The following is a 12,766-nucleotide window of genomic DNA, read 5'->3' as shown; positions in this document are numbered from 1 at the left end:
GTTAACTATATTAATGGTAACCTGTAAGTAACCAATGGGGATTGACATTTCATCTCTAATTCACATTCACATTTCTAATGCAGTTTGTCTCTTTGCCATGTCATACTTTGCCAGTTATTATACGTTCTCATCCTTAAAGACACGTAAGGATCCTAGATAGAAATCTTGTCACGTCGTTGCTGATATTTCATGATTACAGCAATCATCTCATCTAATTGCTATTCCGACATTCTGCCTTGGTATTACTTTGCAACGCTCTATTGAACAATGTAAAGGTAAGCTATATATTTTGTGTATTTCCACTTAAACTCGACCTGAATTTCAACTGCAATACTTAATCTCTGCTATTGCAGAATATTTAGCTGCTTAGCTCACACTTTGCTGTACGTAGCCGTGGGGATTGGCATTTCATCTCTAATTCATATTCACATTTCTAATGCAGTTTGTCTTTTTGCCATGTCATCCTCTGCCAGTTATTATCCTTTCTCATCCTTATGCTATACACTTTTTAACAGCACCAAAATATGAAAAAAGCACTTTACATGTTTCAGAAGTAGTTGCATTAGCAAAAAATAAAGTCCTGTCTTCTTTACACGCTAGCTTTTCTGTATACATTAATCTCTCTGTGTACACCAGCCCACTCTATATAGACTAGCCTCTCTGTCTTCTGTATACACGTGCCCGTAATCTATATACACTAGCCTGCCTTCTTTTTACAATAGTCTCGGTGTCCCAGCCTCCCTGCATACACTAGCCTCACTGAATTCCCAAGACTGTCTTCTGTATACACAAGCCTATCTGTAAAAAAAATAGCCAGTCTTCTGCATACTCTAGCCTCTCTGTGTAACACAGTCTCTCTCTGGATTCCCTAGCCTCCATCTCTGCATATCCAGGTCCTTCCTCTGTATAATCTAGCCTATCTGTATACACTAGCCTGTCTTTTGTACAAATTAGCTTCTCTGTAGCCGGTCTTCTGTATACACGAGCCTCACTGTCTACTCTTGGTTGTCTTTTGTATACACCAGCATCTCTTTATACATTAGCTCTCTGTATAACCAAGCCTCTCTGTATACACTAGTCCACCGGTATACACTGGGCAAGTCTGCATACACTAGCCTCTCTTTGTAACCCAACTTCTCTCTCTGTATACCTTAGCCTCCATCTCTGCATACCCAGGACGTTCTTCTCTATAATCTAGCCTATGTGTATACACTAGCCTGTCTTTTGTACACATTAGCCTCTCTGTATAAACTAGCCGGTCCTCTGTATACACTAGTCTGTCTGTATACACTAGCAAGTCTGTGTAACCAAGCCTCTCTCTCTGCATACCCTAGCCTCCATCTCTTGCATAAACCAGGACCTTCTTCTGTATAATCTAGCCTATCTGTATACACTAGCCTGTCTTTTGTACACATTAGCCTCTCTGTGTAAACTAGCCGGTCTACTGTATACACTAGTCCATCTGTATACATTAGCAAGTCTGCATTCTCCTGCCTCTCTGTGTAACCCAGCCTCTCTCTCTCTCTGTATACCCTAGCCTCCATCTCTGCATACCCAGGACGTTGTTCTGTATAATCTAGCCTATCTGTATAAACTAGCCTGTCTTTTGTACACATTAGCCTCTCTGTATAAACTAGCCGGTCCTCTGTATACACTAGTCCGTCAGTATACACTAGCAAGTCTGCATACTCTAGCCTCTCTGTGTAACACAGTCTCTCTCTCTGTATACCCTAGCCTCCATCTCTGCATACCCAGGATGTTCTTCTGTATAATCTAGCCTATCTATATACACTAGCCTGTGTTTTGTACACTTTAGCCTCTCTGTATAAACTAGCCGGTCTTCTGCATACACGAGTCTCTCTGTATACCCTTGGATGTGTTTTGTATACACTAGCTGCTCTTTATACATTAGCTCTCTGTATACCCAAGCCTCTCTGTATACACTAGTCTGTCTGTATACACTAGCAAGTCTGCATACACCAGCCTCTCTGTGTAACCCAGCCTCTCCCTCTGCATACCAGGTGCCGTATTCTTCTTTTTATGTTGTTGACATTGACCTGTTTTTTTTCGCTTGTATCTCAAGGTGACTATCTTGGCATTTGGCAAGAGGCTTGAGAATGCCCAAAGAGATTGCCTATGGGCACATAACCCTGAAAGCGCCCGATCTCCTCTGATCTCAGAAGCTAAACAGGGTTGCGCCTTGCTAGTACCTGGATTGGAGATCACCTGGGAATACTAGGTGCTGTAGGCTTCCTTTTATGTTGTTGGCCTTGACCTGTTTTTTTTTTCACTTGTTTCCCAAGGTGACCATCTTGGCGTTTGTCAAGAGGGTTGAAAGTGCCTGAAGAGATTGCCTACGGGCACATCACCCTGAAAGCACCCGGTCTCGTTTGATGTTGGAGGCTAAGAAGAGTCGGGCCTTGTTAGTACCTGGATGGGAGACCGCCTGGGAATCCCAGGTGTCATAGACTTCTTTTTATGTTGTTGGCGTTGACCTGTTTTTTTTTCGCTTGTTTCCCAAACTGACCATCTTTGTGGTTGTCAAGAGGGTTGAGAGTGCCTGAAGAGATTGCCTATGGCCACATCACTCTGAAAGCACCCAATCTCGTCTGATCTTGGAGGCTAAGAAAAGTCGGGCCTGGTTAGTACCTGGATGGGAGACCACCTGGGAATACCAGTTATTGTAGGCTTCTTTTTTTTTTTTTCAAATAACTTTTTTATTATTATAAGATGAAACATTACATATCATTCACTTCAATACAGCAGTGGCGGAGCCAAAGGAGAAAAAAGGGAACATACAATAAGAGCTTATCGGCCTACAGAATATAGCCACTTGGAGTAGGTACAAACCAGGCCAGGCAGAGCTATCCACAGGCAGTATGTTCTGCAACATATGTAAGTCAGGGATAAAGTCCAACCAATAATAAACTAGTCCTCAAAACTCTACAGCCAGCGAAGAGTGGCATTCCGAGGATACAGGTATCGACTAAAAGTGTAAGATACTTGTACTACAAATTAACCCAGTCAAACACCCTCCCTTGGGGGGGTTTGGAAGAAAGATAGAAATAAGAGAGGAGAAAAAAGGGAAAAAGAAAAAGAAGAAGGGGGGAAGAGGGGGCGAAAAGAGGGGGATACCAAAAAGGGTAGAAAGAAAGGTAGGGAGGAAAAGGAGGGAATAGAGGTGGGTAGTCATCCGAAATATTCCGCTTGCCTGTCAGGGTCGATCGCCCTTAAGAGTCCAGGGATTCCAAACCACGTCATGCGCTTCCAGCCGGTCCTGTATCCTGGCGGTCATCCTCTCCATAAGCTCCACGTCTCTAATTCGAGCGTATAATGCGTCCGGGGTAGGGGAGTGCGTCCTTTTCCAATGAAGTGCAAAAGACATCGCGCTGCGGTCAGGATATGTCGGGATAGTTTCTGTAGGGATCTGGACAGTTTGGGGAAAGGGACTCCCAATAAAAAGCGCTTGGGGTTCAAGTCCAGGGGTTGGTCCAGGACACTGGCCAGGAGAGTACGGACTTCTGTCCAGAAGGGGACTATACGGGGGCATTGCCAGTATATGTGCAGGAAGGTGCCCTTATGCTCCACACAGCGCCAGCACCGGTCTGTTGTAGAAGGGTAAATAGCGTGTAGGACATCCGGGGTCATGTACCAGAAGAATAACATTTTGTATGCATTCTCCTGGTAGAGCGTACACATGGAGCTCTTGGATGCCTGTGACCAAATCACCCGCCATTGCTCCTCCGTGAACACTTCACCCAGAGCTTCCTCCCATTTAAGCATATATGCATGTTTGCCTTTAAGACCCATAGGAAAGGCGTTAAGTATTTTATAAATATCTGAGATCATCCCTCTCTGTGCCGTACCTGCTGAAACAACTATTTCAAATGAGGTAGGCGGGGAGAAACGGAGGTCTGATGAGATGGTCTGGGCAAAGTGACGGATTTGTAAATAACTATAGAAGCTCTGCCGGGGGAGGTCAAACCGAGATTGGAGTTCAGTGTAAGTCAGTAGTCTCCTAGATCTGGGGTCCACCAGAGATCTCAGATGGAAGAGGTTCCGGGAGGACCAAGGGTGTTGCATCTGGCGGGATGGGCGATCTGGCACTTGAGGGTTGGATATAAAAGAGGTCAGGAGCGATTTATCCGAGGTCAGGCCAAACGCCTTGGAGGACCTACGCCATAGGCTCTGCAGATGGGACATGGGGCCCAACAGTTGGGACTGGGGAACCAATGCCGCCGCACTCCAGAGCATACTGTTAGGGTGTATAGGGGCCAACCACCGGGATTCAATTTCTGACCAGCGGTTGTGAGACCTCTGGGTAAACCAAGAAGCGACCGCGCGGAGTTGGGCAGCCTGATAGTACCTGACTAGATCCGGGAACGCTAACCCCCCATCCGATCGGGAGGCGGTCATGACCGAGCGAGGTATTCTGTGCCTTTTATAGTTCCACGTGAAACGAAGTCGGTCCCTATGCAATTTTTTCAGGTGGGAAGAGGGTATGGGAATGGGGAGGGTCTGAAAAAGATAGAGGAGTTTCGGGGAGGATTGCCATTTTCACAGAGGCTATCCTACCAAGAAGAGAAATTTGGTGTTTCCGCCATTGTAAAAGCAGACGCCTAATATCTCCATAAAGGGATGGATAGTTTGCCTGATAGAGGGAGGTATAGGTTGGGGTGATGTATACCCCCAGGTACCGAAGGGAAGTGGACTTCCAGTGGTAGGGAAAGTTAGATCGTAGATGGTCCACCTCCGGCGGTGGGATGTTAATTGGAACATCCGGGCCGGGGATGTCTGCCGCGGTGTCCCTCGATCCCCGGTCCGTGCTGGTGGCTCGGATGGGCCCTGCGGGCCGGAGAAGGAGCCCGCGACGGCGCGGTTGCGGCCACCGGCGCCATTTTGGGAGGTCTGTCGGTCGGGACCTCCGTCGTTAAAAAGAAGGACCGGAGGTCCGTGGCGGTGCCCAACGGGGTAGCGGGAGGTCCCCTGGAGCTGGAGGACCTTGTGGCCCTGGATTTCCCCATCGGATGGGGCTGGATTATCCCCGTAGGTGCAGTAGAGCGGAGGCTGGAGGGAGAGCGAGAGGATTAGGCTGCCATCCGGGTCGACTTCCGGTCACGTCCCGTAGGCTTCTTTTTATGTTGTTGGCGTTGATTCGTTTTTTTTTTTTGCTTGTTTCCCAAGGTGACCATCTTGGCATTGGTCAAGAGGGTTGAGAGTGCCCAAAGAGATCGCTTACAGCAGCATCACCCTGAAAGAGCCCTATCTCTTCTCTTCTCTGAGGCTAAGAAGGATTGGGCCTAGTTAGTACCTGGATGGGAGATGGCGTTGGAATACCAGGTGCCGTATTCTTCTTTTTATGTTGTTGACATTGACCTGTTTTTTTTCGCTTGTATCTCAAGGTGACTATCTTCCCATTTGTCAAGAGGGTTGAGAATGCCCAAAGAGATTGCCTATGGACACATAACCCTGAAAGCGCCCGATCTCCTCTGATCTCAGAAGCTAAACAGGGTTGGGCCTTGCTAGTACCTGGATTGGAGACCACCTGGGAATACTAGGTTCTGTAGGCTTCCTTTTATGTTGTTGGCCTTGACCTGTTTTTTTTTTTCACTTGTTTCCCAAGGTGACCATCTTGGCGTTTGTCAAGAGGGTTGAAAGTGCCTGAAGAGATTGCCTACGGGCACATCACCCTGAAAGCACCCGGTCTCGTTTGATGTTGGAGGCTAAGAAGAGTCGGGCCTTGTTAGTACCTGGATGGGAGACCGCCTGGGAATACCAGGTGTCGTAGACTTCTTTTTATGTTGTTGGCGTTGACCTGTTTTTTTTTCGCTTGTTTCCCAAAGTGACCATCTTGGTGTTTGTCAAGAGGGTCGAGAGTGCCTGAAGAGATTGCCTATGGCCACATCACTCTGAAAGCACCCAATCTCGTCTGATCTTGGAGGCTAAGAAGAGTCAGGCCTGGTTAGTACCTGGATGGGAGACCACCAGGGAATACCAGTTATTGTAGGCTTCTTTTTATGTTGTTGGCGTTGATTCGTTTTTTTTTTTTTTTTGCTTGTTTCCCAAGGTGACCATCTTGGCATTTGTGAAGAGGGTTGAGAGTGCCCAAAGAGATCGCTTACAGCAGCATCACCCTGAAAGAGCCCTATCTCTTCTCTTCTCTGAGGCTAAGAAGGGTTGGGCCTAGTTAGTACCTGGATGGGAGATGGCGTTGGAATACCAGGTGCCGTATTCTTCTTTTTATGTTGTTGACATTGACCTGTTTTTTTTCGCTTGTATCTCAAGGTGACTATCTTGGCATTTGTCAAGAGGGTTGAGAATGTCCAAAGAGATTGCCTATGGGCACATAACCCTGAAAGTACCCGATCTCCTCTGATCTCAGAAGCTAAACAGGGTTGGGCCTTGCTAGTACCTGGATTGGAGACCACGCGACCGCGCAGAGTTGGGCAGCCTGATAGTACCTGACTAGATCCGGGAACGCTAACCCCCCATCCGATCGGGAGGCGGTCATGACCGAGCGAGGTATTCTGTGCCTTTTATAGTTCCACGTGAATCGAAGTAGGTCCCTTTGCAATTTTTTCAGGTGGGAAGAGGGTATGGGAATGGGGAGGGTCTGAAAAAGATAGAGGAGTTTCGGGGAGGATTGCCATTTTCACAGAGGCTATCCTACCAAGAAGAGAAATTTGGTGTTTCCGCCATTGTAAAAGCAGACGCCTAATATCTCCATAAAGGGATGGATAGTTTGCCTGATAGAGGGAGGTATAGGTTGGGGTGATGTTTACCCCCAGGTACCGAAGGGAAGTGGACTTCCAGTGGTAGGGAAAGTTAGATCGTAGATGGTCCACCTCCAGCGGTGGGATGTTAATTGAAAGGGCTTCTGACTTCGACGCGTTAAGTTTGTAGCCCGATAGTGCACTGTAACGATCTAATTCCATATGCAGGTTGGGCAGAGATATCCTGGGTTGGGTAAGGGTAAGAATTACGTCGTCCGCAAATAGCGAAATCTTAAATTCCTGGCCTCGCACCGGAACCCCTCTAATAGCTTGGTTCCGCCTAATGGACGCCGCCAGGGGTTCGATACAGAGGGCGAATAGCAAGGGTGACAGCGGGCATCCCTGATGCGTACCATTGGAGATGGAAAAGGGCGAAGAGGTGGCAAAGGGGGTCTTCACTTGAGAAGATGGGTTGGAGTAAAGATGTTGTATGGCCCGCAAAAAAGGTCCCTCCATCCCTATGTGGGTCAGCGTGGCGAACAGGAAGGGCCACCCCAATCTATCAAATGCCTTTTTTGCGTCCAAACTTAGGAGCAAGGACGACACTCCCTCCCTGTTCGCCACGTCGACCAGGTCTATTACCTTCCGGGTGTTATCCCCTGCTTGGCGGAGGGGGACAAAACCCACTTGGTCCTTGTGGATCAGGGAGGGTAGGACCCTGTTAAGGCGCAGAGATAACAATTTAGTAAAAATCTTCAGGTCTGCGTTCAACAGCGCAATGGGTCTATAATTCGCGCAAAGGCTGGGGTCCTTATCTGGCTTGGGGATTAAGGTAAGGAAGGAGCGTTGCATATCCGAGGGGACGGGTGTATTCTGTAGAAAAGCGTTAAAGAGGCTACTCATATGTGGGGTCAGGAGGGGGGAAAATGCCTTATAGTATTCGTAGGGCAGACCGTCCGGACCCGGGGATTTATGTGCGGGGAGGGATTTGATGGTCCGTTCCACTTCTTCCTCCGTGATGGGCATGTTCAAAATGAGCAAGTCCGATTCACTAATATTGGGGATGGCGCTGTCGGACAGGTACTGCTGTATACGCTGCGAAATCTCCACCGACACAGGGTTACTAGGGATGTCAGGACTATTATAGAGCTCCGCATAAAAGCCTGCAAACGTATCAACTATGTCTTTGGGGTGGGAAACAACCGCTTTAGTTTTAGTTTTGATCTGGTGCGGGGCGGAGAGAAGAGTTTTGTCTTTGAGCTTCCTAGCTAAGAGGGAGTGTGCCTTATTGCCCCTATCATAGTACGTCTGTTTGATCCTCAGCAGAGCTTTCTCAACCCGGCGAAGCGCCAGGTCCGCAAGCGCCATGCGCAAATTGACAATTTTCCTAAGGAGTGGCACTGTCGGTGAGGCCTGCAGTTTCTGTTCTAACTGTCTAAGTTCCTTCTCGGTGTTTAGCTTGGTGGCCGCGACATCCCGCTTCAAGGCCGAGGAAAGCGCAATGCATCTACCACGCATTACCACCTTGTGGGCTTCCCACACAGTGGGGAGGGGGACGTCTGGGGTCAAATTCTCAACAAAATAGTGGCGCAGGGTCGAGGCTAATTCCAATTGGGAGGGAAGGTGCTGCAGAAGGAAAGTGTTCAGCTTCCAGTTATATGGCCGAGTTACCGGGGGGCCTAAGTCCAGGGTGAGTAAGATCGGGGCATGGTCCGACCAGGAGATCGGCAGGATAGACGCGCCACGCATCGCTCTCAACGTAGCATTATTGGTAAAGAAATAATCAATACGAGAGTGCATATGGTGGGGGGCTGAGTAGTATGTGTACTGCCGATCCCCAGGACGGAGAGCTCGCCAGGCGTCAAACAGTGCATAACGGCGAGTAAGCTGCCGAAAAAGCCTCGAGTCCCGGAGGGCTCTGGGCGAGGGCACGCGGGTGGGTGCCATCTGACGATCAGCCGTGGCCGAGTGAGCCAAATTAAAGTCTCCCCCCACCACCAGATAGCCGTGGTCCTCTTTAATTAAACGTGCAAAAACCCTGGAGAGGAAGCTATGCTGATGGACATTAGGAGCGTATAGCGTACACAGGGTAATCGGTCGTGACTGCCACGTACCCTTAAGTATCAGGAAGCCCCCCGGGGATCGCTGTAATGATCAGTATAAGTAAATGGTGCTCCTTGTCGGATCAGGATAGCCACCCCTGCTCTCTTATGGGACCCCGAGGATTGATACGCAAGCGGGAAGCTCCTGGAGGCGAAGGCAAAAGATCCCCCCCTGTCAAAATGCGTCTCCTGAACCAGGACAATATCTGCCCCCGACTGTTTAAACTCCCTTAGTGCCAGATGCCGTTTCCGGTTTGAATTTAGGCCATGGACATTCATACTCAATGTGACAGTTGATGTGGAGAATTACAAATATGCAAAATAGAGCAAAAGAGTACATGGTTTATTTATATGTATGATAGTTTTATTGCATGCTTGATGTGGATGATTAAAATCGTGTAGTGATCTACATTTAGCATAAGAATGAAAAGGCATAACATGGCAATGAGACAAACTCCATTAGAGATGTGAGCTAGATGAAATGATGAAATGTCTCTGTATAGCCCAGATTGTCTTCTGTTATCACTTAGCCTACCCTCTAAATTCACTAGCCTCTCTATATATACCAGCATGTTTACACTAGCCGGTCTTCTGCATACAATAGCCGGTCTTCGATATACACTAGCCTATGTTCTGAATACACTAGCCCGTCTTCTGTCTTCTGTATGCCCTAGCCTGTCTTCTGTATACATTAGTCTCTCTGTATAAACTAGCATCTCTGTATTCCCCAAACTGTCTTCTGTAAAAACTTGTCTCTCTTTATAGCCTGTCTAGCCTTTCTTCTGTACACACTAGCTTCTCTGTATACACTAACCAGGCTTCTATATACAATAGCTTCACTCTATGCACTAGCCTCTCTGTATAATCTAGCCTCTCTATATACTCTAGATAGTGTTCTGCATCTCCGTAGTGGTAGCCTCTCCGTAGAAGCCAGCATTTATTCTGTATTCACTAGCCTTTCTTCTGTATACTGTAGTCTTCTATATATACTAGCTTCTCTGTACACCCTTGCATCTCTGTAATACACTAAACCCTCTGTATACCACAGCCTGTCTTCTGTATACACTAGACTGTAAAAACTAGCTAGAATACACCAGCCTGTCTTCTGTACCCACTAGAATCGCTGTATACACTACCCAGTCTTCTGTATACACTGTCAGCTTGGATGTATACCCAAGCCTGTCTTCTGTATACACTAGTCTCTCTATATGCACTGTCCTATCTGTATACACTCGACTCTCTCTATACTCTAACCTCTCTATATACACTAACATCTTTGTATATACTAGCTTTAAACTAGCCTCTCTGTGTACCCCAGCCTCATTGTTTACTCTAGCATCTCTGTATACTCAAGCCTATCTGCATACACGAGTCTGTATTCTGTATTCACTAGCATTTCTTCTGTCTTCTATATATACTAGCTTCTCTGTACACCCTTGCATCTCTGTAAACACTGTCTGAACTAGCCAGTATTATGTATACACTCACCGACTGTATGCACTAGACTCTCTGAATACACTAAACCCTCAGTATACCACAGCCTGTCTTCTGTATACACTAGACTGTAAAAACTAGCTAGAATACACCAGCCTGTCTTCTTTACCCACTAGACTCTCTGTATGCACTACCCAGTCTTCTGTATACACTGTCAGCTTTGATGTATACCCAAGCCTGTCTTCTGTATACACTAGTTTCTCTATATGCACTGTCCTTTTTGTATACTCTCGACCCTCTCTATACATTAACCTCTCTATATACACTAACATCTTTGTATATACTAGCCTCTCTTTAAATTAGCCTCTCTGTGTACCCCAGCCTCACTGTTTACTCTAGCATCTCTGTATACTCAAGCCTATCTACATACACGAGTCTTCTGTATTCTGTATTCACTAGCCTTTCTTCTGTATGCTGTAGTCTTCTATATATACCAGCTTCTCTGTACACCCTTGCATCTCTGTAAACACTGTGTAAACTAGCCAGTCTTATGTATACACTCGCCGACTGTATACACTATACTCTTTGAATACACGAAACTCTCTGTATGCCACAGCCTGTCTTCTGTATACACTAGACTGTAAAAACTAGCTAGAATACACCAGCCTGTCTTCTGTACCCACTAGACTCTCTGTATACACTACCCAGTCTTCTGTATAGAATGTCAGCTTTGATGTATACACTTTCTGTATACACTAGCTTCTCTATATGCACTGTCCTTTCTGTATACACTCGACTCTCTCTATACACTAACCTCTCTATATACACTAACATCTTTGTATTTGTCTTTAAACTAGCCTCTCTGTGTACCCCAGCCTCACTGTTTACTCTAGCATCTCTGTATACTCAAGCCTATCTACATACACGAGTCTTTATTCTGTATTCACTAGCCTTTCTTCTGTATGCTGTAGTCTTCTATATATACCAGCTTCTCTGTACACCCTAGCACTGTAACAGTGCTAGGTTCCTTTATTACAGAAACAGAACACCAGCAATAAGGTGTATACTGTGCAGGAGGTACACAACACCCACTCTAACTTCTGCACTGCAGATGCATGTATTGCAGAAATTGAACACCAGTAATAAAGGGTAGCTTCAGGTGTGTACTGTGCAGGAGGCACATAACACCCACTGTAACAGTGCTAGGTTCCCAAGCAGTAAAGACACTGTCCCTGCCTATCGTCTTCTTTCCCTGACCACCGCAACACACTATTCAAGGCCGCCACGCTGGCGGCCTTATATAGTGTGAGGTGTGTACTAAACCCCCCTGAGCTATAATTGGCCACAGGAATCCTGCCTGTGGTGAATTGTGGCTCTCCTCACAGAGGATGTCACATCTGTTCTTATTATATAGAACCTATTATGCTCCTGGTAAACTTTTTCAGTTTTGCCGAACGGCCGGACGCAAGTTGCCCCCGGTGCGGGAACATGGGGGGAGACATGATGCACATGTTTTGGAGATGCCCGAAGTTGATCCGCTACTGGACAGAGGTGACAGGAACCATTGATAGGGGGTTTGGAACCTCCACCAGGATGGAGGCGAAGTATTGTCTCCTGGGATTAGTTGAAGGAGTTGGAAACCCGGGAAGTAGCCAGATGGCAGTTCTGAGATGCCTATTTCAGGCAAGGAAACTGATTGCCCAACCCTGCTTAGCCTCCAATGTTGGCAATGACTTGGTTTTTTTCGCTTGTTTCCCAAGATGACCATGTTGGCGTTTGTCAAGATGGTTGAGAGGGCCCGAAGAGATCGCCTATGGCCCCATCACCTTGAAAGTGCCTGATCTTGTCTGATCTCGGAGGCTAAGCATTGTCGGGCCTGATTAGTAACTGGATGGGAGACCAACTGGGAATACCAGGTGCCGTAGGATTCTTTTTATGTTGTTGGCGTTGACATGTTTTTTTTTTTTCGCTTGTTTCCCAAGGTGATCATCTTGGCATTTGTCAAGAGGGCTGAGAGAGCCCAAAGAAATCTCCTACGGCCACATCCCCCTGAAAGCGCCCGATCTCATCTGATCTCAGAGGCTAAGCAGGGTCCGGCCTGGATAGTACCTAATTAAAGGTGCCGTAGGAATCTTTTCATATTGTTGGCTTTGACCTGTTTTTCTTTTGCTTGTTTCCCAAGGTGACCATTTTAGCATCAGTCAAGAGTTTTGAGTATGTCCCAAAATGTTAGCCTGAGGTCACATCACCGTGAAAGCGCCCGATCTCAGAGGCTAAGCAGGGTCTGGGTCAGATGGGAGACCACCAGGGTCTATGTTGTGGGCGTTGACCTGTTTTTTTTTCACTTGTTTCCCAAGATAACCATCTTGGGAAACAAGTGAATTGTTTCCCTATTTGTCAAGAGGGTTGAGAGTGTCTAAATAGAACACCTATGGCCACATCACCCTGAAAGCGCACAATCTCATCTGATCTCAGAGGCCTAGCAGTGTACGGCCTGGTTAATACCTGTATGGGAGA

At 47.0% G+C, this 12,766-nt stretch overlaps 6 pseudogenes; all 6 read left to right on the top strand.

Annotated features, from left to right (window-relative positions):
• The first annotated feature begins 2,132 nt into the window (after positions 1–2,132).
• LOC143950499 (5S ribosomal RNA) lies at positions 2,133–2,251 on the top strand (annotated as a pseudogene).
• Positions 2,252–2,571: 320 nt separating this feature from the next.
• LOC143954772 (5S ribosomal RNA) lies at positions 2,572–2,690 on the top strand (annotated as a pseudogene).
• Positions 2,691–5,451: 2,761 nt separating this feature from the next.
• LOC143957084 (5S ribosomal RNA) lies at positions 5,452–5,570 on the top strand (annotated as a pseudogene).
• Positions 5,571–5,672: 102 nt separating this feature from the next.
• Positions 5,673–5,791, top strand: LOC143952002 (5S ribosomal RNA; annotated as a pseudogene).
• A 100-nt stretch (positions 5,792–5,891) lies between these two features.
• On the top strand, positions 5,892–6,010 carry LOC143957045 (5S ribosomal RNA; annotated as a pseudogene).
• A 6,048-nt stretch (positions 6,011–12,058) lies between these two features.
• LOC143948685 (5S ribosomal RNA) lies at positions 12,059–12,177 on the top strand (annotated as a pseudogene).
• Positions 12,178–12,766: the final 589 nt, after the last annotated feature.

The sequence above is a fragment of the Lithobates pipiens genome, unplaced genomic scaffold (assembly GCF_037356315.1).
Source record: "Lithobates pipiens isolate NorthernLeopardFrog02 unplaced genomic scaffold, aLitPip1_a1.2 Scaffold_10, whole genome shotgun sequence".
Classification (NCBI taxonomy): domain Eukaryota; kingdom Metazoa; phylum Chordata; class Amphibia; order Anura; family Ranidae; genus Lithobates; species Lithobates pipiens.
This window is presented reverse-complemented; position numbering and strand designations above follow the sequence as displayed.